Source organism: Pipistrellus hanaki (genome assembly GCF_964339955.1).
Source record: "Pipistrellus hanaki genome assembly, chromosome: 3".
NCBI lineage: Eukaryota > Metazoa > Chordata > Mammalia > Chiroptera > Vespertilionidae > Pipistrellus > Pipistrellus hanaki.
In genome coordinates this window covers 75,679,044-75,701,989 of record NC_140505.1, presented here as the reverse complement: position 1 = coordinate 75,701,989, position 22,946 = coordinate 75,679,044, and the positions used below count along the sequence as shown (strand labels likewise).

Below are 22,946 nucleotides of genomic sequence, written 5' to 3'. Positions count from 1 at the left end.
GTTGGCTTGGGGGAGTGAGGAGATGCTTTATAGAGAAGATGGCACTTGAGTGGAGATTGGAAGGAACAGGACGTTGCCAGGTGAACCAGTGTGGTGGACAGAGAACATTTCAAAGGAGATAGAGGGTAGGAGTCTTGGCAGGGAGGCCGGAGGGATCTGGGTGTATTCGTGTACACCTTGATGCTTGGTGATATTGGAGCATGAGTGGGAGGACGATGTTGGGCTGGATGAGGCTGTGTGTGTGTGTGTGTGTGTGGGGGGGGGGGGGAATGAATCAAATCTTGGAGGCCCCCTTACATATTGTTGAGTCTTTCTTTTTATCTCATGTCTACATATTGCAGTTGCAAGGTTCACAATCAGTTCATCTTGCACGTTGCAAGCAGCTTGACTGTGTTCAAGACTGCTTGTTTTCTGCCTAGTTCCTCCCAGTTCTTGCTGCTCCTAAAGGGAAGTCAGGCCTTCCGTACTAACTTAGCACTTGAAGATTCAGAAGTTTTTTTCTTTCCTCAAGCTAGAGTGTCCTGCTTTGTTTCTCACACACAGTTCCTTTCCCCGTTAGCTTCCATTTTCACAATCTTTCCATCCTTTAAGATTTCACTCAAATTCGTATCCTTTATGAAACTTTTCTCTACTCATAAGTATTTTTACCCTGTCTGACTTCCACAAGAACTTCAAGTGGACTCTTCACATCACGATTTCCACTTGCTTCTTTACATCACAAGTTGTTTTGTAACACTCATGGAAGGACTGCCACATGTCGAAAGGGAGGGCTATCTACCTGCTATGTATCCTGTTTCTGCTGAAAGTGCAGCTTCTTCTTGCATAGAGTAGATACAGGATTGATGTTTGTTAAAACAATGGAGGGAGACAGAGTTCCTTTTTTTGCAAGGCTATTACAGAGGTGGAATGGAGGGATTGTCACATGAAAGAGGTAGTGGATAATGAAATGTCCAGATGAAACTCTACTTTCACAGAATAACTGTCTGTGAAGGTAGAAGGATTATATTAAACAAAAACGCGGGCTATGTACAGAAAGGAGGTCCACTTTGAAAACTAAACTGCCCCAAGGCTCAGACATGGAGGGAAGAAACTTAGAAAGCCATTAAGCCACATGTGACCGATCTGGACAGTGAGTGACAAATGACAGGTAAAACCACCTACATTGCATTACAGTGCTCTGCTTCTTTACCTGAGGTGGCCTCTGGAAAACTTGACTCAATTTAAGACTTCTCAGCTGCAGATCTAGAGACAACCACACATTCAGAAATATATTTATGAAAGTCTATTGCTACTGAGCTCAAAAGACCATAATCCTATTAGTTGTGATTTTGAAAAGGGTAAACTGAAAGGAGATATTGATTAAAGAAGTAATATGAACAGGAATAATGGAATTAAAGTAATTGAGGCAATATTGGGCCTAATGGACCTTGTTCTCTTAATGCTTTTCTTCTGCTCTTTGTATTGAGTTGGCCCTGAAGTCGATTGGACTATGTGCACAGGAAGAGAAGGACATAATGGAAGAATTAGTATTGCTGTCTATAAAAAAATCAATCTGTTGTTCTTACAGAAGAACATCAATCAGTCTGTGAAATCAATTCACTGAAATTTTTTTTATATTTAGCTTATAAGGTAATGAGATGAATGATGAAAAAAAGACTATATGCCGTGCACACAATAGATATTCAGTAGATAGTTTTTAAAATTAAAAAATGGAAGGATAGCATGGATTTAGTTTAAAAACACCTTCAGTGTAAGTCCTTTTGTCGGTGTTAATTCAGGCTCTTCTTTTTACTTGCCTTCCTAGCAGATTCATAAATGTAGACTATGCAATTTCATCCATCTCTGAAGTGAGTTCTCTGACATTTCTACTGCGGGGCAATCCAGGCCAACTTTGTGTGACCTTGGATCGTTGCATTATTCAGGGTCTGAACTGTTTTTTGTTGTTTTTTTTTGGTCACTAAACTTGCTGCCCTATACTGGCAGATTACATGTGTGAAGCATCATTTTGATGAAATTATTCGCTATTCAGAAAGCTTCAGTGTCTCCTCTTTGTCTACAAAGTTATAGGCTCATTGTTCTTCAGAGTTCATTCCCCACTAGATGGCTTTGAAGAGCTTCTGCATTCAGACACCTCCCACTGCCCGTCCACACTGAGTTCCCACCAGCATCCTACCCAGACATGCCGGGGCAGACAGATCTGTCTCTTCATTGGCATCCCATTTTTTGAACATGCACAATGTTCTCCTTGGAATCCTTCCTTCCATATTTATATCTATTTGATTTATAGTCAGTTCTGCCCAAGGCAATAATAGATTTCTTAAAACTGTGCGTTATTAAAAAAAACCATTATAAAGAGAATTATTTTAGTGGTTAGATGGTGTTAGGGACTATAGAGTTGCAGGTGCACAATAACAAAGATATTTTACCTGCAGTTATTTCAATAAGGATAGCGTTTTCAATCTCTATAGGAATATAACATAAAAACCTGAGCATCACTGAAAAATGCAATGTTTTACTATATCTCTTTTCACAAGCTTGTAGTGAATTAAACTGGTATTTAACAAAATTATTTCAAAGTCTTAATGACACACTATGGGGGGAAAAAGAGAGAATAAAGACTTAAAGCAGCTGTATTGTAAGCAGGAGGGCTTTTTTATTAATCATATGCCAACAACCTTAGTCTGCATAAAATAAATTTTATTCCTCAATCAATTGATCACTTTATATCTAATACACATTATGCAAACTCTGCAGAAGAAATGTCTGTACCATTTATTTTTTAAAACTGAGATTTAGCCATTTTTTTCCTCCCATGAATATGCCTCTTACCATTTCACTGTTTTGCCTAGTGGTTTTTTCCTTTGAATACTCCTTTTTAGGTTAATTATCAATTTGAGAATTCTTAGAGGCTCTTCTGAAATAAGGACATAGTTTTACTTTCCATAATGCCCAGCGCATTGTTAGGACAATGAGATACACTAGATTATAAGAACATGCAATTATTAAATTCAGTTTCACTTAAATCCTCCAATTGCTATTTTCCTCACATCTCGTTTCTCCTGAATATTGGGCCTTGCTTTACTGCTGAAAAAAATGAGTAATTCTCATTTCAATGTCAGTTTAAAAGGAAGAAGTGTGACTGTTGGTTTCAGGTTAAAGGTTGTAGTTTCTGACCATTCCCAAAAATCCATTAAAATTATGTTTAAGGGATTTTTTTTTAAAGGTACACACCTAGAAGAACAAAGAAATGAGACAACAATCTACAGCACTTTGAAGTCTGGGGTATAGCCCGATAAGAGTGAGCTTAGAGCTGGCCTGGGAAAGTGGAACTTTAATTTGGCAGAGCAGGGAAGAAGCAGCCCAGTTTACATTGGTGAACTTCGCAAGGCTCAGGAATTTTCAGCAGCAAGACCCCCTTGGATTAAAGTTAGAAATAGTGGTTAAAAAATCAGATCTGCTTTCCAACTGTATGCAGGCAGGTAACTGCCTCTCTTCACTCCACAGGAGAATGAAAACTGTACTATGGAGACTGTATTATTTTTTCTGTAGGGGTGATAAAAATAGGAGGCTTCTAGGTGAGAGGGACCTGTCCAGAGTGCCAGCTGCCCCAGCCCCGGTTCCTTGGGGCTGAGGGTGTCAATACCTTAGCAAACCTGGAGCCTGTTTAAAGCACAGAATGTGCCAGGAGATAGCAGTTGGGAAGCACTGATTTCCAGGTGATGTAGAACCAGAGTCCAAAATAATTACGTAAAGAGGTGAAAGCAATTAATCTCTGGGCCTACCATCATGTAATAGTTGCAACTGAATAACTTGGTATTAATATTTTTAAATATATTTTTATTGATTTCAGAGAGGAAGGGGGAGAGGAGAGAAAGAGAGAGAGAGAAAGAGAGAGAGAGAGAGAGAGAGAGAGAGAGAGAGAGAGAGAGAGAGAGAGAGAGAGGGAGGGAGGGAGAGAGAAACATCAGTGATGAGAGAGAGTCAATTGCATGACCCCACTGGGGATCGGGATGGAGCCCACAATCTGGGCATGTGTCCTTGACCGAAATTGAACCTGGAACCCTTCAGTCTGCAGGACGATGCTCTATCCACTGAGCCAAACTGGTTGGGGCCAAACTATTTTATAAAGTCTCCTGTGTGATCATGCTAGATTTTCCAGACCTTTTAAAATTATTATTATTAATAGTAGTATTCTTTTACATTTTTATTATTTTCTTTTTTCTAATTTTTACATTTAAAAAAATGTATCTTTATTGATTAAAGTATTACCAATGTCCCCCTTTTCCTCCATTAACCTCCTCTACCCCACACCACCCCTGACCTCAACCCCCACCCCTAGCCCAAGCCTTCACCACCCTATTGTCTGTGTCCATGGGTTATGCTTACAAGTTCTTTGGTTGATCTCTTTCCACCCACCCACCCACCCACCCCACCTTACCTCTGAGATTCCACAATGTGTTCCATGCTTCTATGTCTCTGGATCTATTTTGTTTATCAGTTTATTTTGTTCACTAGATTCCACATATGAGTGAGATCATGTGATACTTGTCTTTCTCTGACTGGCTTATTCCAAGCATTGGAGAGAGTTGCTTTCAGCTCTGTTTTCATGAGATGAGATAATAAAATGTATACAATTATAAAATGTGGTCTACCGGGGCTATTTATGAATTACCTACAGGTTTTATTGTACTGCAGAGGGGACAGGAGTGGTCCTTTGGTGCCCTCCGTTGTTTGGGCTGAAATGGGAATCAATGGTGCTTTAATTCACCGCTCAGTCAACAGGCTTGTTGATTTGCTCTTATTTTTCAGGCCTCAAGTGTTTTATACTGTTAGCCAGAGGTCTCCTCTCTGTGCTTCATTTTTCCTTTTCTTCACTCTCATTGCCTCTTCTTGTTTTATCTTCTGCGAGGTTCAGAGTAATGCATGGTATGCCCTGAATAATTTGAATGAAGCTGTGACATGTGTTGAGGATGTTAAGTCACTCAAATCCTAGAAAACAGTCCCAGCTTGCATTAGCAGTTGATTAACACAGGTGATCCTTATAGTCTTAATTTTTTAAAAGTTACATTTTTTTCCAGTTTTGCTTGAAAACATTGCCATTCTTTTTGCTCACAATCCTGATTATAATGGCAAATACTTGCAAAAGGTGCTAGAATGAATTCTTACTGTTCTGTAAGGAGCAAAGTACTACTTTATCCATTTAATGATTATTTAATATTTAAAAAGCAATTTTCCAAAAATATGTCCATAACTATAAGTAACGTGCATAAATCACAATGTGAAATGTGTTGTGATATGCATGCATTACACTTGTGTGATAGGCTTACAAGGATCTGTAAGAGGAAAGGTTCCTCATGAGACTTTAGTAAGAATGGTAAAAATAGGGTGCTTACAGGTGAAATCAAGGTAGTGTTTATTCAGATCTACTTTTTGCCCCAGGATTTCCTGGATGTGAGCTATAGATGAACCACTTTATGATCTGAATTAGGAACGGTGAAAAATCGTGGTGAATTCATTATTTAGGTCAAGAAAACCCATCAGTTTACTTTTTCCAGTGAAAAATGAACAGGGTCATTTTCTATGTTAAGGGATAACTGTTCTGAGTGGAGATTTGAAGGAGAGCAGGCACCTGTTAGGGGGAGTAATGGGGCTTGTTACAGTCTAGAGAGCAGAGTGGGCCTAGCAGATGGGTGAGCAAGGGAGCAGGCACACACCAGGAGGGAGAGAGTCAGGGAAACACAGAAGGGAGTCAGCTGGTGTACTTTTAGATATGGGGTAGAAATTGAAGAAGAAACATTTGAAACATTTGGAGCATTTGACAACAAATGATGTGATCAAAATGACATTTGGAGGAGATGATTCTTGCTGTGACTTATAAAGTAACTGTGAGGAGGAGGAAGACTGGCACATGGCAAGGACTGAAGTGGAGGAAGAAAGAGGGAGAAGGGATTGGACTTGGCAACGGGATTAATAGAAAATAGAGAAAATAAAAAGAAGTTACAGATATCTTCTAGTAAAAGCTAGATTGCTGCCTTGGAGAACTCCCCCCATTCCAAGAAGCCCTCCCCCCCCCAAAAAAAAAAAGAAAAAAGAGCAGACTATCCAGAGTATTATACAGAAATGTCTAAATGCCTTCTGAAATAAGTCAGTTCTCTTCCCTGCTTACAGGTGGTGGAATAGTGGAAATGGAACAATTGGAAAAAGATAGAAATCTAAGCTGGCCATTCCTCAGTTGCATGTGCTACATTCCTTCCTTCCATTCCATTGGCTCCCAGGATTCCCTAGGACTGTCATATGAAGGTGTGTGGTCAGAGCTAGTGGTCAGGAAAGAGGGTGTGGGTTGGGGATCATCTGTGCATGCACAATCATCGGATCTGGGTGTGTGACTAAGCATTTCATGTCACAGAGAAGGGAAGAGGCTTGGATGGAGATATTGTGAGCTCCTTTGTGAGAAGGCCAAGGGAGAAAAGAACCAGAGAAGGAGCCACCAGAATGGCATTAAACCTGTGAATGTGTTCGATCTACATTTTAATTGGATATTTGCTTCATTAGACCTGATGGTATAATTTGTACTTTTAGGCCATAAATGAAAGGACAGATTCACCCCCCAACACAGAGAATTCACAATTTAGAGACAGCAAAGTCAGACTCCAAACTGGCATGGTTGAGTAGATATTCAACCATCAGAAAGATTTCTATGAGTCTTCTGTCTTTTACAAATGTAATTCACCTTTATTTTTCTTAGAGTAGACCACGAAAATGTTTTAAATGGTACCAGAAAGGAAAATTCTAAGAAAATCTTGTATTGCCCTAGCATATTTCCAGAGAAAAAAAAGTGTGGTTCAGTTGATTGTGCGTAGTCCCATGCACCAAAAGGTTGCTGGTTTGATTCCTGTAAGGTCACATGAGGGAGTTTTGGGTTAGATCCTCAGGAGATGGTGTACAGGAGGCAGCCAATAGATGTTCCACTCTGACATCGAGTTTATTTCTCTCTCCTTTCCTCTCTCTCTCAAAAAAAAAAAAAAATAAAAACAACACAACCAAAACAAACACACAAAAATATTAAAAAAGAGAGAGAAAGAGAGAGAGAGAGAGAGAGAGAGAGAGAGAGAGAGAGAGAGAGAGAGAGAGAATATCTTGTAATCCACAGTGGTGTAGCTATTTAAACAAAGAAAGAAAATTGGATGAAGGTAGTCAAAAGATACAAACTTCACCCAGCTGGCTTGGCTCAGTGGTGGAGGATTGACTTAGGAATCAGGAGGTTATGGTTTGATTCTCAGTCAGGCATATCCCTAGGTTGTGGGCTTGATCCCCAGTATGGGGGGCATGCAGGAGGCAGTTGATCATTGATTTTCATCATTGATGTTTCTATTTTTCTCTCCTCCTTCCCTCTTTGAAATTAACCTGTCCTTTATAATCTTATATAATAAAAGAATAATATGCAAATTGATCCTAAAGTGGAACAACAGGAACGACCTGTTGCTATGACATGCACTGACCACCAGGGGGCAGACACTCAATGCGGGAGCAACCCCCTGATGGTTACTGTGCTCCCATAGCGGGATCTCTGCTCAGCCACAAGCCATTAGTCAGACATCCCCCAAGGGCTCCCGGGCTGCCAGAGGGATGTCTGACTGCCAGCTTAAGCACGATTCCCCAGGGAGTGGGCCTAAACTGGCAGGTAGACATCTTCTGAGGGGTCCTGAACTTATAGAGGGCACAGGTTGGGCTGAGGGACTCCCTTGCTGAGTGCATGAATTTTCAGGAACCGGGCCTCAAGTCTATATATATAAAAGCCTAAGTGACCGTTTTGACCAGTCGACCAAACAATTGGTCAACCAGTGCACTATGATGCACACTGACCACCAGGGGGCAGATGCTCATTGCAGGAGTTGCTCTCTGGTAGTCAGTGTGCTCCCACAACCAACCACCCCCTGGCTGGCCAACCTCCCACGGTCCCTCCCGTCCCCCTCCCCTGCCGCATGGCCCCCATAGGCCCCAATCAGGACTGGGCGAGATGGCCCTGATTGGCCCCAATCACGGGCCAGGCCGAGGGACCCCCACCTGTGCACTAATTCTTGTTCCAGGCCTCTAGTATGATATATTTGAAAGGTGCTAAGGGAGTAGACTTAAAAGTTTTCTAATAAGAAAAATCATTTTGTAACTATGTGTAGTGATGGATAATAACCAGAGTTTTTATGATGATCATTTCACAATATATACATACGTTGGATAATTAAGTTGTACACCCGAAATAATATCTTATGTGTAAATTATATCTCAATAAAAAATTTTAAACAAAAAACACATTAACTTTTACATTAATAAAAATCAAGCAGCACTCCCCACATACCAGGATCAACTATAATATTGTGTACTTGGTTGGTTAGTTCTAAACCAGAAATTCTTGGGAATCTTGTATTAGTCAGGGTTTTCCAGAGAAACAGAATCAATAGATATGCACATATGTGTGTATATATGTATATATCTGTGTAAAGTATATATGTATATATCTGTGTATAGTTTCATCCAGTCATACATTAAGGCATTTATTTTAAGGAATCGGTTTATATAATTGTGGTTGGTGGCAAGTCTGAAACTCATAGGGCAGACCAGCAGGCTATGAATGTAGGCTGGATTTCCATGTTAGAGTCTCAAGGCAAAATTCCTTCTCCTGCAAACTCAGGTTTTTTTTTTTTGTTTTTTTTTTTTTGTTTTTTTTTTAATGTATGGCCTTTAATGTATGACTGGATGAAACCCACTCAGATTATGCAGGGTAATCTTCTTTACCTAAAGATTGGTAATGTTAACCCTTTGCACTCCGAACCATTCTGGACATTGGCTACCAGCTACTCGACGCTACTTTGCGGCAGAGTGCTTTGAAATAACTCAATTCCCCGTAATCACTAATAAACTGCAATGTTCCCTGAGAGGGGACATCCGAGTGATATGCTACAATAGAATTCCGATGTCCCCTGAGAGGGGACAGCGGAGTGCAAAGGGTTAAAACACATCTACAAAATACTTCTATAGCAATATCTAGACTAGTATTGGACCACATAGCTGGGCACAATAGCCCACGGTGTTGATAGACAAAGTTTTATCATCACACATCTCGTTTTTTCACTGTAGTGAAAGAGCTGAGTCAGGTTATTTCTCCAGTTTCTTCAAAGTTGAACTCTACAATGGAGAGAGATTCTGTAAGTGATTCAATAGTGGAACTTTTAGTGGTACTGTATCTTTTTTCCATGTCAAATTATTAAGTTACAGAAAGTGTTTGAAAATCCAGGTGACATCAGCACCTTAATTCTGTCTCACATGATACCAAAGGGTCTTTCCTGCTCTTGCTGGGGAGTGGGTGGCATGCAGGGGTAGGAGTGTGAGGTGCAGGTTGTTGATCTCTCAAGCTGTGCAGTGAGCCTGATCAGCAACTTTGTGACAATCACATGGGATGTGGGGAGTTAATATTTTCTGGGAAGAATTTTAATGTTAGAATTTACTGTCTTTTGCACATATAAAATTGAATCCTTAATGTTATACTATTCTGGTTATTTGCATTTGATATGCATGCAAATTCACAAAGTATACTATATGTTGAGAACATAATTTATAAACTGGTACTTTCCATGGTTACTAGTAATTTTGGCTGCTTTAAAAATTAATACTTTGAAGGGATATACTTTATCAAGTTTATATGTAATCTCTTTGTTTCCAGAGAAAAATATGTAGTGCATTCTCTACAGGAAGGGTAATCTCTGCTGAAGTGTTCTCTGTGTTTAAGAAAGTTATGCCCAATGCTAAAGACGAGAACATTTTTACTTCTCTGTCCTATGAATGGATTTGGATTAGGTGTTGCAGATGATTGTGTCTATTAACAATGCTGAACAATTTATGTTTCTGAAGCATGAATGCAAACTGATACAATTAGGTGCGAGTCATGTTAGCTGTTAAACGCACCTCACATATCAGAATAGCATATTGTGCTTTTAGGTGGCAGGTCAGCTCTGTACTGCATAGCAGCCAGCAGGAGCATCCCAGAGAGAGGCCCTATAGCCTCTCTGGCTGTCATTTAGGTGTTGTCTTGGTAACTGAAATAGGAGAACTCAAGTCATCCTAACTCCACATGACCTTTTCTCCCCATCCCTCTGATCTGTGGCTGGGTTCTGCCTGGCAGCTCGCAGGCAGCTTTAAGTTTTGTCTTCCTCACACATCTCCAGACCACCCCAGCTTTTGTTCTTTCCCCTGTGGACAGTTGGAACATTGTCACCCTCCTCCTGGCTTTTTAGCTTCTTTCCTCTTCTGTCAGTCTCAAAAGAGGCTTTCCAAATCTTCCTTTCCACAATCGAAGAAAGTCGTCTTGCAGTACTTCCACCTTTGGGGTACAGAATTCCCTGCAGAGAGTAGACATCCATCCAAACCCAAGCCAGGCATCTGTGTGTTGTGAAGCCTGGCCAAGGACATGAGTGGGTCCATTTTGGCTCCGCTCAGCTACGCATGTCCACGGGCACAGCTGCATCTGCCAGGCTACCAGGTGGCTGACCTCCCACTGCTCCCCTCTCCCAGAAAAGGCACCTTCTGTGGTCACACTGCTGAGACACGGAGCTGAATGGGGCACTGTTTTCTAACTCATTTGCTGGCTGAGGGGACATCATTTACTAATTTGTAGCTGGGTGCCCTGTAAGCTTGTAAAGGCCTTGACTCATGGTGTATATGGAAACTTCAAGAATAAACAAAGTGAAGTTTTCTATTAAAAGGAGAAAATATCAAATCTACTTACTCTCCTTTAGAAACCATGAATGGTAGGGAATCTTGCTTTTGCTTTTGAATTATGTGACAGTGTTTGAGGAAGTTGATCTAAGTATCTGGTGAAAATAGTTTTGCAATAATAACATGTAGACAAAAATATTTTGCTATTGCTTATCTTCCCTTTTCTTCCTTTCTCCTTCCTTCATCTTCTCTCCCTCCATATTCTTCCTCCTCCTCCTGTTTTTTTTTATGATAAATATAGCAGCTAATCTTATCTAATTAAGAGGAATATGCATATTGACCATCACACTGTAACAGTCAAGATGGCTGTACCCACAGCAAAGGCAGGGATCCCATAACATAAGATGGTTGTGCCCACAGCGGAGGCTGAGTTCCCATAAGAAGCTTTAATGAGCATTAGCAGAGACCTGAGGCTGCACCCCGCCTAGTGGGGCTTGACAGGGGATCTCAGGCAGTGCCCTGACCCTGGTGCCAGGCTGGGGGACCTCAGGCCACACAACACACCCTGGGCTGGTGAACCTCAGGCTGCACCCCCACCTGGCAGGGCTTGATGAGGTACCTCAGTCCGCACCCCCTGGTTCAGGCCAGGGGACCTCAAGGCGCATCCCCCAGCCTGGGCCTGGGGAACCGAGGCTGTGTCCCCACCCAGCAGGGCTTGATCCCTCCACCTGGCAGGGCTTGACAGGGGACCTCAAAGCACAACCTCACCCCTACCCAGGCCAGGGGACCTCACGCCATGCCCCCTATCCCAGCCTGGGAGACCTCAGGCCACACAACACACCTGAGGCTGCACCTCCTTCCCAGTGGATTTGACAGGGGACCTGAGGCCGCACCCCTCACCTGGCACTAGGCTGGGGGACCTGAAGCTGTGCCCCCCATTTGGTGGTGCTTGACAGGGGTGGGGCCGGCCTGGTTTGGATCTCACCCAACGGAGGTGGGACCAGCCAGGACTGGGTCCCCTGTAATTTTTAAAAAAGTATTTTATTGATTTTTTTACAGAGAGGAAGGGAGAGAGATAGAGAGCCGAAACGTGGATGAGAGAGAAACATCGACCAGCCGCCTCCTGCACCCCCCCCCCCCCCACCGGGGATGTGCCCGCAACCAACTTACATGCCCTTGACTGGAATCGAACCCAGGACCTTTCAGTCCGCAGACTGATGCTCTACCACTGAGCCAAACCGGTTTCGGCTGGGTCTTGTGTGATTTTGAGGCATGTGTGGGTGGGCGGGGACTTGAGTCCCGCAGCGCACTCCAGACTCTCACAAGAGGAAGATTTTTATACACATTTTACTAATTTTCTTTCATCTCTGACATTTCTATTACAGAGAAAGGACAAATAGCAATATTAAAACAGTTCCTCTAATTAATTCCCTTTTAATGTGTACAAATTTCATGCACTGGGCCACTAGTAAATTATAAAGTACTCTGGGTGGGTCAGAGATGCGTTTTTCCAAAATGGATTGTGGGCAGCATGGCTTCTAACTGTCATAGAATGTTTAGGAACGTGAGCACTTCATGCTTGATTTACATAGAGCTCAGGGGCCCAGAGTGCAAGAACTTGAGCCTGGCTCATATTTGAAGTTCAGACTGATCTCTCCCACAGAAGCTGGGGTGGTCTGGAGATGTGCGAGGAAGACAGAATTTAGGATTTCTCCGAAGAGTCTGGATGGAGGGAAGTGATGGGTCCCTGAGAGAAAGTCGTGAGTGAAGAAATCTTCCAGAGAGGAGACCAGACAGGGGAACAGGGTCTGGCCCGGGTGCCCAAGGGAGCAGTGGTTCCAGGTACCTCCCCTGACCTAACTAGCTTCCCCTCAACCCTCCTCACCCAAACAGACTCCTCCTCACACATGCAAAACAAATACGTTGTGGCATAAACTCGGGTCATAGCATAAAGCAGGGGTAAGCAAACTGCAATCTTTAGGACAAATCCAGCCTGTGGCCTGTTGTTGTAAGAAAAAAAGGCTAAGGATTGTCTACACATTTAAAAAACATTATAAGAAGCAATAAAAAAAATGTGCTACAGAGACATAATATTTAGCCTATCAAGCCTAAAATGTTTACTATCTTGCCCTTAACAGATTGAGTTTGCTGATCCTTGCAAAGAACTGGTTGGCGATGCCTAATTATTGTTTCCTGGTGGCCCTTTGAGCAAAGAGGAAGGTCAGGAGTGTACATGGCTTTCCTGAGGCGGGGCCTTGAGGTCAGTGTTCTAGGGGAAGTTATTTGTCCAGATAATGTTGTCAGAGGTTGAATATGACTTGTAGATAGCAATGATACAAGTCAGTGGGGCAGAGGAAGAGCAATAGAGAGGAAAAGAGGGCCATCAAGCACCAGGCCCTGGCTCTACTACTGTGGAGGACACCCATTCCCCCTACCATCAGGCCAGCTTGGCGGAGTCACTGGGTGGAGTGCAGAGAACTGGGACTTGGGCTATAGCCATAAACACAGCGTATTTGTAGCACAGGAGTGAGGTGGCCGGGGGTTTTGGTTTACAGAGTGCGTCTTATTTTGTAATTGTGAGAACCCTATGAAGCAGACAGAAGGGTAGTTGCTTTTGACCTCATTGTGTAGTTAATAAAAGGATTGATGCCTCAGCAGAGATATGTCCTATTCAAGGTCATATATTATTATCTGGTGGAGCTGGAAATAAAACTCTGGTATTCTGTCTCTAAAACCAATGAATTATTGCCACAACATATTAATTCGGCACCTCACTCTCCCAACACAAAAGCTTTCTCAATAGTATGTCTATTTGTAAATTCAATCTATTGACATAAAACAATAGAAATGGTTAGAACTGGAATTGTTTTGTGTGTCTCAGCTTAATCACCTTCTCACATGGGAAGGTGGATGCAGGAGAAACTCTTCCCAAAAAGTGCAAGGTCATGCACAGTACTCCAAGGTGTGTGTGTGTGTGTGCGCGCGTGTGTATGTATGGGGACTCTGGGCACAGATTTCTTGGACAATCTAGTTCTATCTTTAAAAATAACTTCTGAAAGGAATAATTTGAGAAATAATTATGAGAACCTTAATAAAAATTAGAGATATTTTCACTATCTTCCACAGATGTCAGAGTAGCACACTGCGGTAGGTCAAGCAGGTGGCCTGTGCTGGGTATGTATGCCTTGGATGTCAAAAGCCATCCTTCCTACATGATAGGACAGGAGAATTTTATAAATTTTCTCACCATGAACATACTTTTATTTATTTATTTTGGTCATAATTAAATGTGCAGGGGAGCCACTGTGGTCTACAGAGGCTCAGTGTGACCATGAGCAATGGTTTTGTCCCAGAGTCAATATCGCTGACACATGCAGCGGCCAGCCACAGGGAAACCCATCACAATCGCAGCGATCTGACCATCTCTGGGAGAACCCTAACCAATCACATTCAGATAAGGAGAACACAGAGTGCTCTCACTGAGAATGACACAGAGGGACTATGGGATAATGCTGTCTTTACATTGCTCATAAACACATTGAAAATAAAGCCTTAAAAGTAATGTCTGTGAAGGGTGAGGACAGGAAAATGAGCACAACAATTCATTAGGTGCACCTTTCCTCAGAGCAACAAGTGTCACCTTCTCAGAGCAGGCATTTCATCTCTTGCTGTTCCCTTAAGAGGGCCAGGTCAGCCATGGGTTAGTAGCTCAGGAGCTCACTGGGATCTTTGCCTTCCTAATTCCTTGTACCTTCATGATTTTAATTTCAAAGTCATTTCTTGGCCTTCTCCCCGCCCAGTCCAGGATTTCCTTCCCCCAGCTCTGTCCTTTGCATTCTCCATCCCATCATCCTGTTTTATTTTCCACTCTTTCAAGTGATTTAATTTTTTTTTTGTTTTTTTTGTTTTGTCTCTCTCTCTTACCTCTGGAATGTAAACTCCATGGAAACAGGAGCCAACCATGACCCTCTGGTTTACTGTTGTTTTTTGTAGCACATAGACTGTAGGCTTAGTAAATTCCCTGAATCAATGAATGAATTAGTGAGTTAACATGTGCTTTTCTGATGCTCAGTCTCACAGAATCATGCCCAGGTATTGGGTTGTGGTCTTTTCTTTGTAAAAGAAACCAAAAGGACTATATTAGTTTTCTGTTGTTGTAGTAATATGTTACTACAAATTTAGTAACTTAAACAATACAGACTTACTATCTTAAAGTTCTGGAGGTTAGAATTCCCATACAGGTAGGTCTCAGTCTGATAAAATCAGGGTGTCAGCTGGCTTCATTCCTATCTGGAGGCGCCAGAGGAAACCCATTTTCTTGTCTTTTTCAGCTTCTAGAGACCACACACAGAATCCCCTCATCTTCAGAGCCAGTAATGGGTGTGTGTGTGTGTGTGTGTGTGTGTGTGTGTGTGTGCTGCTATCTCTTTGATTCTCTACAGCCAAGTTCTTGGTTGTTAAGGACTCATGTGTTTAGATTGAGTTTACTTGTGTTATTTAGGGAGATCTCTCATTTTATTGTCCTTAACGTTAATTATGTCTGTAAAGTCCTTTTTGCCATGTAAAGTAACACACCCACAGGTTCCAGGGAATAAGGTATCGACAGCTTGGGGATGGAGGGTGCTGTGGAAATGTCATTATTCTGCGAAACAGATGGACTTACAAAAGGAGTGGAGGGATGGTCCAGCTTAGAGCATTACTTTTCTTCCAGAATATGTATCATGAAAGAATGAGTTCCCAATTCATTTACTCATTCAATAAAAAATATTTGTGGAGTCATATTCTTGACATATTGTTTCTGGTGGCAGAGTAGGCCAGACTAGATTTTTGTTTTGTAGGCTTATGTTTGGGGACCCTGGAAAAGTTCACCTGAATTTGGAACTAGGCTTGACAATCAGAAATTGGGTTATTAACCAAAATGGATCATTGTGTCCAAAGGGGACTTGGAACAGCTATCGTAGTGGTGATAGTGGTGATAGTGACAGATAATATTTATTGAATACAGGCTTCTTTGGAGAAATTGTTTAATTCATGTGATCTTTACAACTATCCTGTAATAGAGGTACCATTACTTATTCCCATTTTACAGATGGTGAAACTAAGGCACTGAGAAGTTAAATAACTTGTCTAATATCACTAATAAGTGATTGAGCTGGGATTCAAAACCCCAGACCATCTGGCTCTAGACCCTGCTTCCTAAGCACTATAACCCCCGTATCCCCCACCTCTCCTGGGGCCAATTATAGAGTGGCTGAGGGAGCCAGTGAGTGGGCCAGATTGGGCCAAGGAACCTGTGGGGACTGGGGTGGGGGGGGGGGGTTCGGGTTGGGTGGGGGAAGGGAGGAGATGTGAGGAAATGTCTGTGCTCAGGAGGAGGCAGAATCACACAGCCCACAGGCGTTCCCTGGGAGGGGCTGTGCGGGAGACATTCTCTACCAAACAACTTGCTGAACCATCTGTTGGGCTTCTGGCTTTCATGAAGTAGAAAGAGCGAACATGCAGAGAAAAGGGTTCCAGGCCCAGAGTATATGTATGCTTCCTTGGTTACCAGAGCAGAGTCTGGGTCAAGCCACTTCGAGCCACTGAATCTCTGTGAAGAGAGAATACAGATCCTGCTCCTCTATACCTCCAGGGGAGGGTCAAATGATTATTGGGGATTTCTTTATATACAGTGGTTATTGCCGTCCACCCGCTTCATTTTAGTAGCTGTAGGGTAGCCAGGCAATCCCAAGAACGCCTTGTAGGAATGTGGTATTCCTTAGTGGTTTTGCCGTAGTTGTGTAAGCACAAGTGGCAGCTGTGAGCTCCAGGCTTTATAGAGAGGTACAGACACCCCTTTTGGAGTTAGTGAGCCTCTGCAAATCCTTATGCAAGTAATCAATCATACATAATTTCAAGAGCAGTGAAGGCTTTGAGATATTACCCTGCCTGTAAGCTAATAAGTCAGCCAACCAGGGTCTCATACATATTAGCCGAAGACCTGAAACTCCTGGGTCGGACACAAAGGACTTTCCTCATGGCACAGCAGGCAGCGTGAGCCTCATGCTTATGTGGAGGGTGTCCCCTGCTCCCCACCCCACAGGGCAATGCAGAGCGGTCCAGGTGGGTGTTTCACACACAGCAGGTCTGTGTCACAACTGAGGAACAAAGAGGCTAGGAAGTCACCAGCCTTATAAAGGGCTGCTGACAAGCTTACCTACCCTTTATTATCCTGGTCAGAAAGCACAGAGACTCTCTTTCTCTTTCCAGGCTGTTTGCTTTATAAGCATCCTTGGCAAGACTGCCTGGGACAAAAGCTGTCACAAGGCATTGTAGTAAAGCCAGCTATTAAAACGAATGCATAATTAGCTAAATTCTTTTTGCTGACCCATAAAGGGTGTTTGTCTTAAATATACATAATTGTATCAGTGAGTTGATAAAATCTGAGTTTTGTTTGAGAAAAATATCCATTTCTAATTCTCTTCACTTAGTGAGTTCTGCTCAATATTTTTAGGATGGTGATTCAGCCAGACTTATTGCTTAAATACTCAATTATCATGGAGCTCAGAATACCTAATGAGTTGGTAACTAAATGATATTTTAATTAAAAATTATTTACATAAAGTGTTCAGAAGGCATAGACTGATTGTCTCTTTGATCAGCTCTAGGTACAGGATTAACAAAAAGTAAGAATTTTATGCTTTTGATAATGGGTGATACTGATAGAAACTTTTACACAGTAAACTTCCATGAAAAATCTTATGAACAAATTACTATTTGATGTAAAAATTTCTTTATATTTGACTTTTCAGTTAATTTCCTAAATATGTTAAGGCTTTATTTATGTTTATGGTTAAACATTGCAGATCTATCATTGCTTGTCTATGTGTAGCCAGTACCAAATTGAACCCCAATGACTTGGATAATTGATAAGCACTTCAAATGATATTTTTTTATGTTTAAACTGGATATAAGTACCCACCTGATGTTGTAAATGTCAGAGAGTTCGAGGCCCCAGTGCTGCATGGGAGTTGGCCAGTGCTATGGACAAGGCTTTAGATGCAGCTGGCTCTGGAAGGAACTGCAGCTTCAGTCTCCTCATCTACAAGTTGCCATATGCCTGTTGCATCAGAGGAGAGTTGTGTGACCTAAATGAAACAAGTTATTCCAAGCTGATCTTGAAGTCAGCTCAGGGCCATTATAAAGTTTTCTTCATTACTTTCAGCTTGGGTGAAGCTTTAAATTCTTAGTTACATTCCTTTCTAAAGTACTCATTTATTGTCTGTCATTTCTCTAGTTATCTAGGTGCATTTGGGGAATTAAAATCATTCTTTAAAAATCATTCCGTGGATATCAAAAGTTCATAAATTGCTAGATGCTAATGGGAAAGTAAAAAATCTGCTCCAGCTTATTATTGCAGGCGTACACAGAGCCACCTAGGGAAAAGCAGGGCTGGCTTAAAGTCCCAGAGTAAGATGCTTTGCAGATTTCAAAATATGTTGCTCACTATAAAATTAACTCAATTATTTCCCAGCCACACTCATACTAATCAGGTTTGAAAATATGAAAGACGACAGGGAATATTGGACGGTTACTTTTCTGTTAACCAGAGCTGGAATGAAAAAAATAATGACAGTTCACCTGTGTGATGCCCTCAGTTTTACAGAAAATCAGTAACTGAACATTTCAAAAGTAATTACAATTAATTAAGATGGCTAGAAGAGCTATGGCAGTTTGGGAGTCTATTTTTGGCAATTTAATCAATCTCTCTAATGAAAAGTAGGAAATTTTAGGTGTGACAAACAACTTTATTATTATTTTTTTGACAACTTTAAAGCTTTGCAATAGGAATGGAATGAGAAAGCACAATGAGCAGAAGATTATTGAGTTCTATGCTATTAAAAATAAGCAGTTACTATACTCTACAAAGGCAGCCATGACCGCAGAGGTAAGGAGAAAGGAAAATAAAAGTTGATGTATTTCAGCAGATGAGATGATGGAAGATAAATGCTAAGGTGTCTGGCTTCTTCTGATGTGTAAATCTATATTCCCTGCTACCATGTAGACAACAGCACTATCTGAGGAGACCAGCTTTTACACCAAATGTGTGTGTGTGTGTGTGTGTGTGTGTGTGTGTGTGTGCGTGTGTGTGTGTGTATACATATATATAAATTTTATTTTTAGGCAATATATATTCAGATTGTATATAAAATGTTAAGGGCTTTATTTAGTATAGATTGGGTTAAATATTTACTTCTGGCTAAGTATTATCTTATGCAAATTTTAAAAAATAGTAGCATTCTAAAAGGAGAAAATAAATTAACAATTTGCAAATTATGTCAAAGCTGGTCTAAATTAGTGTTCATGGCAGTAATTGGAAAATGTTGACATTATTTCTGCTAACTCCAGCTCATTCATTCAGCACCTACCATGGGCAGGGTGCTGTACTGGGTCCTCAGAGACTAAACTGATCATCATCATTAGCCTATCTTCTCAGCTCACTCCCAACCAGCACTATGTGTCCACCTCAGGCCTTGGCATCTCATGTTAGAGACTAGGGTTCTGAATCTAACCCTTGCTTACAAGACCCTGATAATATGGTAGGGAGACCTGCTGAGATGAAGCCATGTGTATATTTAAATTAGTTCCTTATGGCAATAATTTTTCGTTATCAATAAATAAAGAAGGATTTGAGTTAACTTTTATAGGTGCTATTTTTTTCTACACAACTGTACATTTTTTATTTTAAAAGACAGTGAAATCAATCTTTCTTACTTTTTCTTTTCTGCTTGTATTTTCATTTGCTTTAGACTCTATATGATTGGATACAAATATCTCGGAAACACAGCTCTAGCATATAGGAAGAAGTAGAATTATCAACTCCAGTGGAGGAAGCTTAAACTCTGGGCTCTGTTAGACGAGGAAATGGATATCCCAATAAATAGAATTGTTGAGGTACAGCAAGTTATCTGCAAAGAGCAATTAAATTATGCAGGGTCAGCATTTTTTAGATAGTATCATGGATGTGTAGTTAATTAAGTAAAGGCATCCAATCCCAGTGGAATCTCTGGGAAATGAGGCCTATGCTTTCTTCTTCTTGAAAACTGGGCCAAGTAGGTCTTTGATTCTATTGTGTGGAATCTCTTGGGACTTTGTACCTTAAGTTCTGCTTCTGTTACTTTGAAAATCCTTTTTGGTTGAAATGACCTTAGTCTCAGTGACACTATAGGCTAAATTTAATTGCTCTTTGAATAATACTGTCCTTTTACTCCAGTAATTTTTTCAAATAACAAGTGCTTGAAGCATAAAATGTTAGAAACTTTTGTTTAAAATCTTCTTGTTCTTCACCTTATTGATTTACTTATTTACAACAAATGGCAAATAGCATTTCTCTCAGCTTCCAGCTTCCAACTTTATTTCCTGTTATTGATTAAATTTTATGATATTTAAAACAAACAGACCTGTAGAGACAGATAAGACCCTCTTTCTACTCCCCTTCTCTCTCCCCTCTCCTACCCCCCCTCCATGGTAGTTATTATCCCTTTTTAAAGAACTATTTATAATGATAGGGGCAGGATCTTTTGAAATAAAAGTGATTATTAACATGTGTCAATTCAGGCAAGTTATTAAGTAATCCTTTAAGTTTTCCTATTTACTCATTTGTAAAATTAGGATAAGAATAGGCTGTAATGCTCCTCTTGTGTATTAAAATTCGGAAAGCATTGGAAATAGTACAAGTAAGTGCTCAAAAAGTGTTACTACTGTGGCCATTATCATTTTGGTCATTTTTATTGTGATTATTTGTATTTGAAGATTTTGTCAAATCAAAGATTTTTTTTTTAATTTGTGATATCTTAAGAGGCACATGAAATTTCTTTTTAAATTTTCCTGTTATTGATAGTGTCTCTGATTTCAGCTAAGTTGATTTAAATGTTGCAGTTGGTCACAGGGACTCAGGGACCTTGAGGGCAGGAGTGCTCATTCTTCTGTCCATCACTTCTGGGATGGTGCACACTCAGAGCAGGCGATCAGCACACTTGGACCAAGCTCTTTTTCTTGCCAGCTGTGTGGTTACTCCATTCACCTCTCTGAACTATGGATTTCTGAGGTCCTAAAGCCAGCTTTGGAGACAGAAAGGCCTGAGATTTGAGTTCTGATTTTGCTGAGATCTGGTCCAGGGTGTGTGAGGGTTCCTAATTGCACAGATCTATTAATTTATGAACTTTCTCTGGCTAAGGCAAGATCAATGTTCTTGGGGTAAAAGTAGTGAACATTTTTCTGTTTTCCTTTTTTTTTTATTTTACTGTACATTGTGTGTATGTGTGTGTGTGTGTGTGTGTGTTTGTTTGTTTGTTTTCTAAATAAAAAAAGTAATTGGGAGACATATAAAAGATGTATCTTGGATAATGAAAGATCTTTCATCAGTTAAAGAACACAACCCATGCTCATTGATTTGAGAGTGTTAGCTGGCCGTCACTGTGGTTACTCTGACAAGAAAGGTAATTCTAGGAAGATTTCCTTTGCATGGGTGGGGCATGGGGCAGGCTTTTTCCTACTGGAAAGTGCTATGCTATTTTTATATTTTGCTAGTATATAAAGGATTGCATTGATGAAATTTGTGTTGTTTGGTACTTATTACTGAAGTAACACTTTAGCACTAAAGAAATTGGCTCCTAAGGAACTGGGCAATTGCTAGGGGTGGAAGGGTCATTTGACTCTGCCTCTGCCATTTACAGACTGCACTGTTTGGAGGAGTTATTCATTTTAACCTCTCTGAGCCTTGGTACCATCATCCTTAAAGGGCAAGGCAGGAAGAAGGGAGGAAAAGGGGTCATGACAGCCAGAGTCCTCTTAATCAATTAAATGCAAGCCTTCTTAAAACTGCTACTTCCCTGCTTTCTTCCCATTGGCCAGACTGAATCACTTGCTGAAGAAGGAACTAGGGGAGCAAGTATTCACTTTTCTATTATTTTTAGTGGCTGGTGGGACCACATCTTTTCTTCTCTTTTAAACAAAAAAAGGGTGTTGGTTGTGGGTAGTAGCTCACAAGGACATCAAACTACTAGAGATTTCTGTTTGTGAGAAGTACTATAATATGAAGCATCTAGCAGAATCTGGCAAACAGAAAAACTGTGAAAATTGTATATTTTCTCATGTCTAATATGCTGTAGATTGCTAGATGCAGTAATAGTGTTTTAGAATTTAAAACAAGAGCATACCAACACTTAACGTAGATATTATTTTCAGATGTATCTCATTTTCAAAAATATAAAAATGTGCAAAAAAGCATGTATCCTGGAATTGAGAAGCTCTGGGATTAGATATGATTATGATGAACCTAAAACCTTTTCTTCCTTATAAATATGATTTTTTAAAAATCCTCACCCAAGGATATTTTTCCATTGATTTCCAGAGAGAGTAGAAGGGAGGGAGGAAGAAGAGCGAGAGAGAGAGAAAGAGCAACATTGATGTGGGAAATCTGCAACCAAGGAAACCGGGAATCAAACCTGTGACACTTCTATTCTGAGGGCCAATGCTCTAACCATTGAGAACAACTGTCCTTTGCTAAATATGACATTTTAAATAGGGAATAACATAAATACTCAGAAATAAAAACACATGCTCCTTTTAGAAGTATAAATTAGCTTTGAATGTAATAATTTTGGGGAACTACTAGTATTTTAAGATTAATTTTGCAAGACTGGCAAAAATGTGTTTTTATATAATAACTAGAGGCCCAGTGCATGAAATCCATACATGGGGGTGGGGGGCTGTCCCTCAGCCCAGCTTGCACCCTCTCCAATCTGAGACCCCTCAAGGGATGTTAAAGTGCCTGTTTAAATGGGAAGTCAGTCATCCTTCTCATAATCCAAGACTGCTGGTTCCCAACTGCTCTCCTGCCTGCCTTCCTGATTACCCCTAACTGCTTCTGCCTGCCTGCCTGATCACCCCCTAACCACTCCCATGCCAGCCTGATTGATGTCTAACTGCTCCCCTGCCAGCCTGTTTGCCCCCAACTTCCCTCCTCTGCAGGCCTGGTCACCTCCAACTGCCCTCCCCTGCAGGCTTGATTGCCTTCAACTACCTTCCCTTGCAGGCCTGGTGCCTCCCAACTGCCCTCCCCTGCTGGCCATCTTGGGGTGGCCACCTTGTGTCCACATGGGGGCAGCCATATTGTGTGTTGGAGTGATGGTTAATTACCATATTACTCTTTTATTAGATAGGATAGAGGCCTGGTACATGGGTGGAAGCCAGCTGGT

General features: G+C 41.1%; 1 protein-coding gene across 6 annotated transcripts in view; it reads left to right on the top strand.

Annotated features, from left to right (window-relative positions):
• The window catches only part of ENOX1 (ecto-NOX disulfide-thiol exchanger 1), a 559,063-nt gene that overhangs the window by 111,211 nt on the left and 424,906 nt on the right, over nucleotides 1-22,946 (top strand). The window contains exon 2 of one of the 6 annotated variants that reach the window (XM_084876549.1): nucleotides 12,846-12,927. The exons of 4 other annotated variants lie outside the window; for them this stretch is intronic. The gene's annotated coding sequence lies outside the window, so the exon portion shown is untranslated. Of the gene's footprint in view, nucleotides 1-12,845; nucleotides 12,968-22,946 lie in introns of all 6 variants that reach the window. One more of the 6 variants, XM_084876547.1, reaches the window with a different exon arrangement.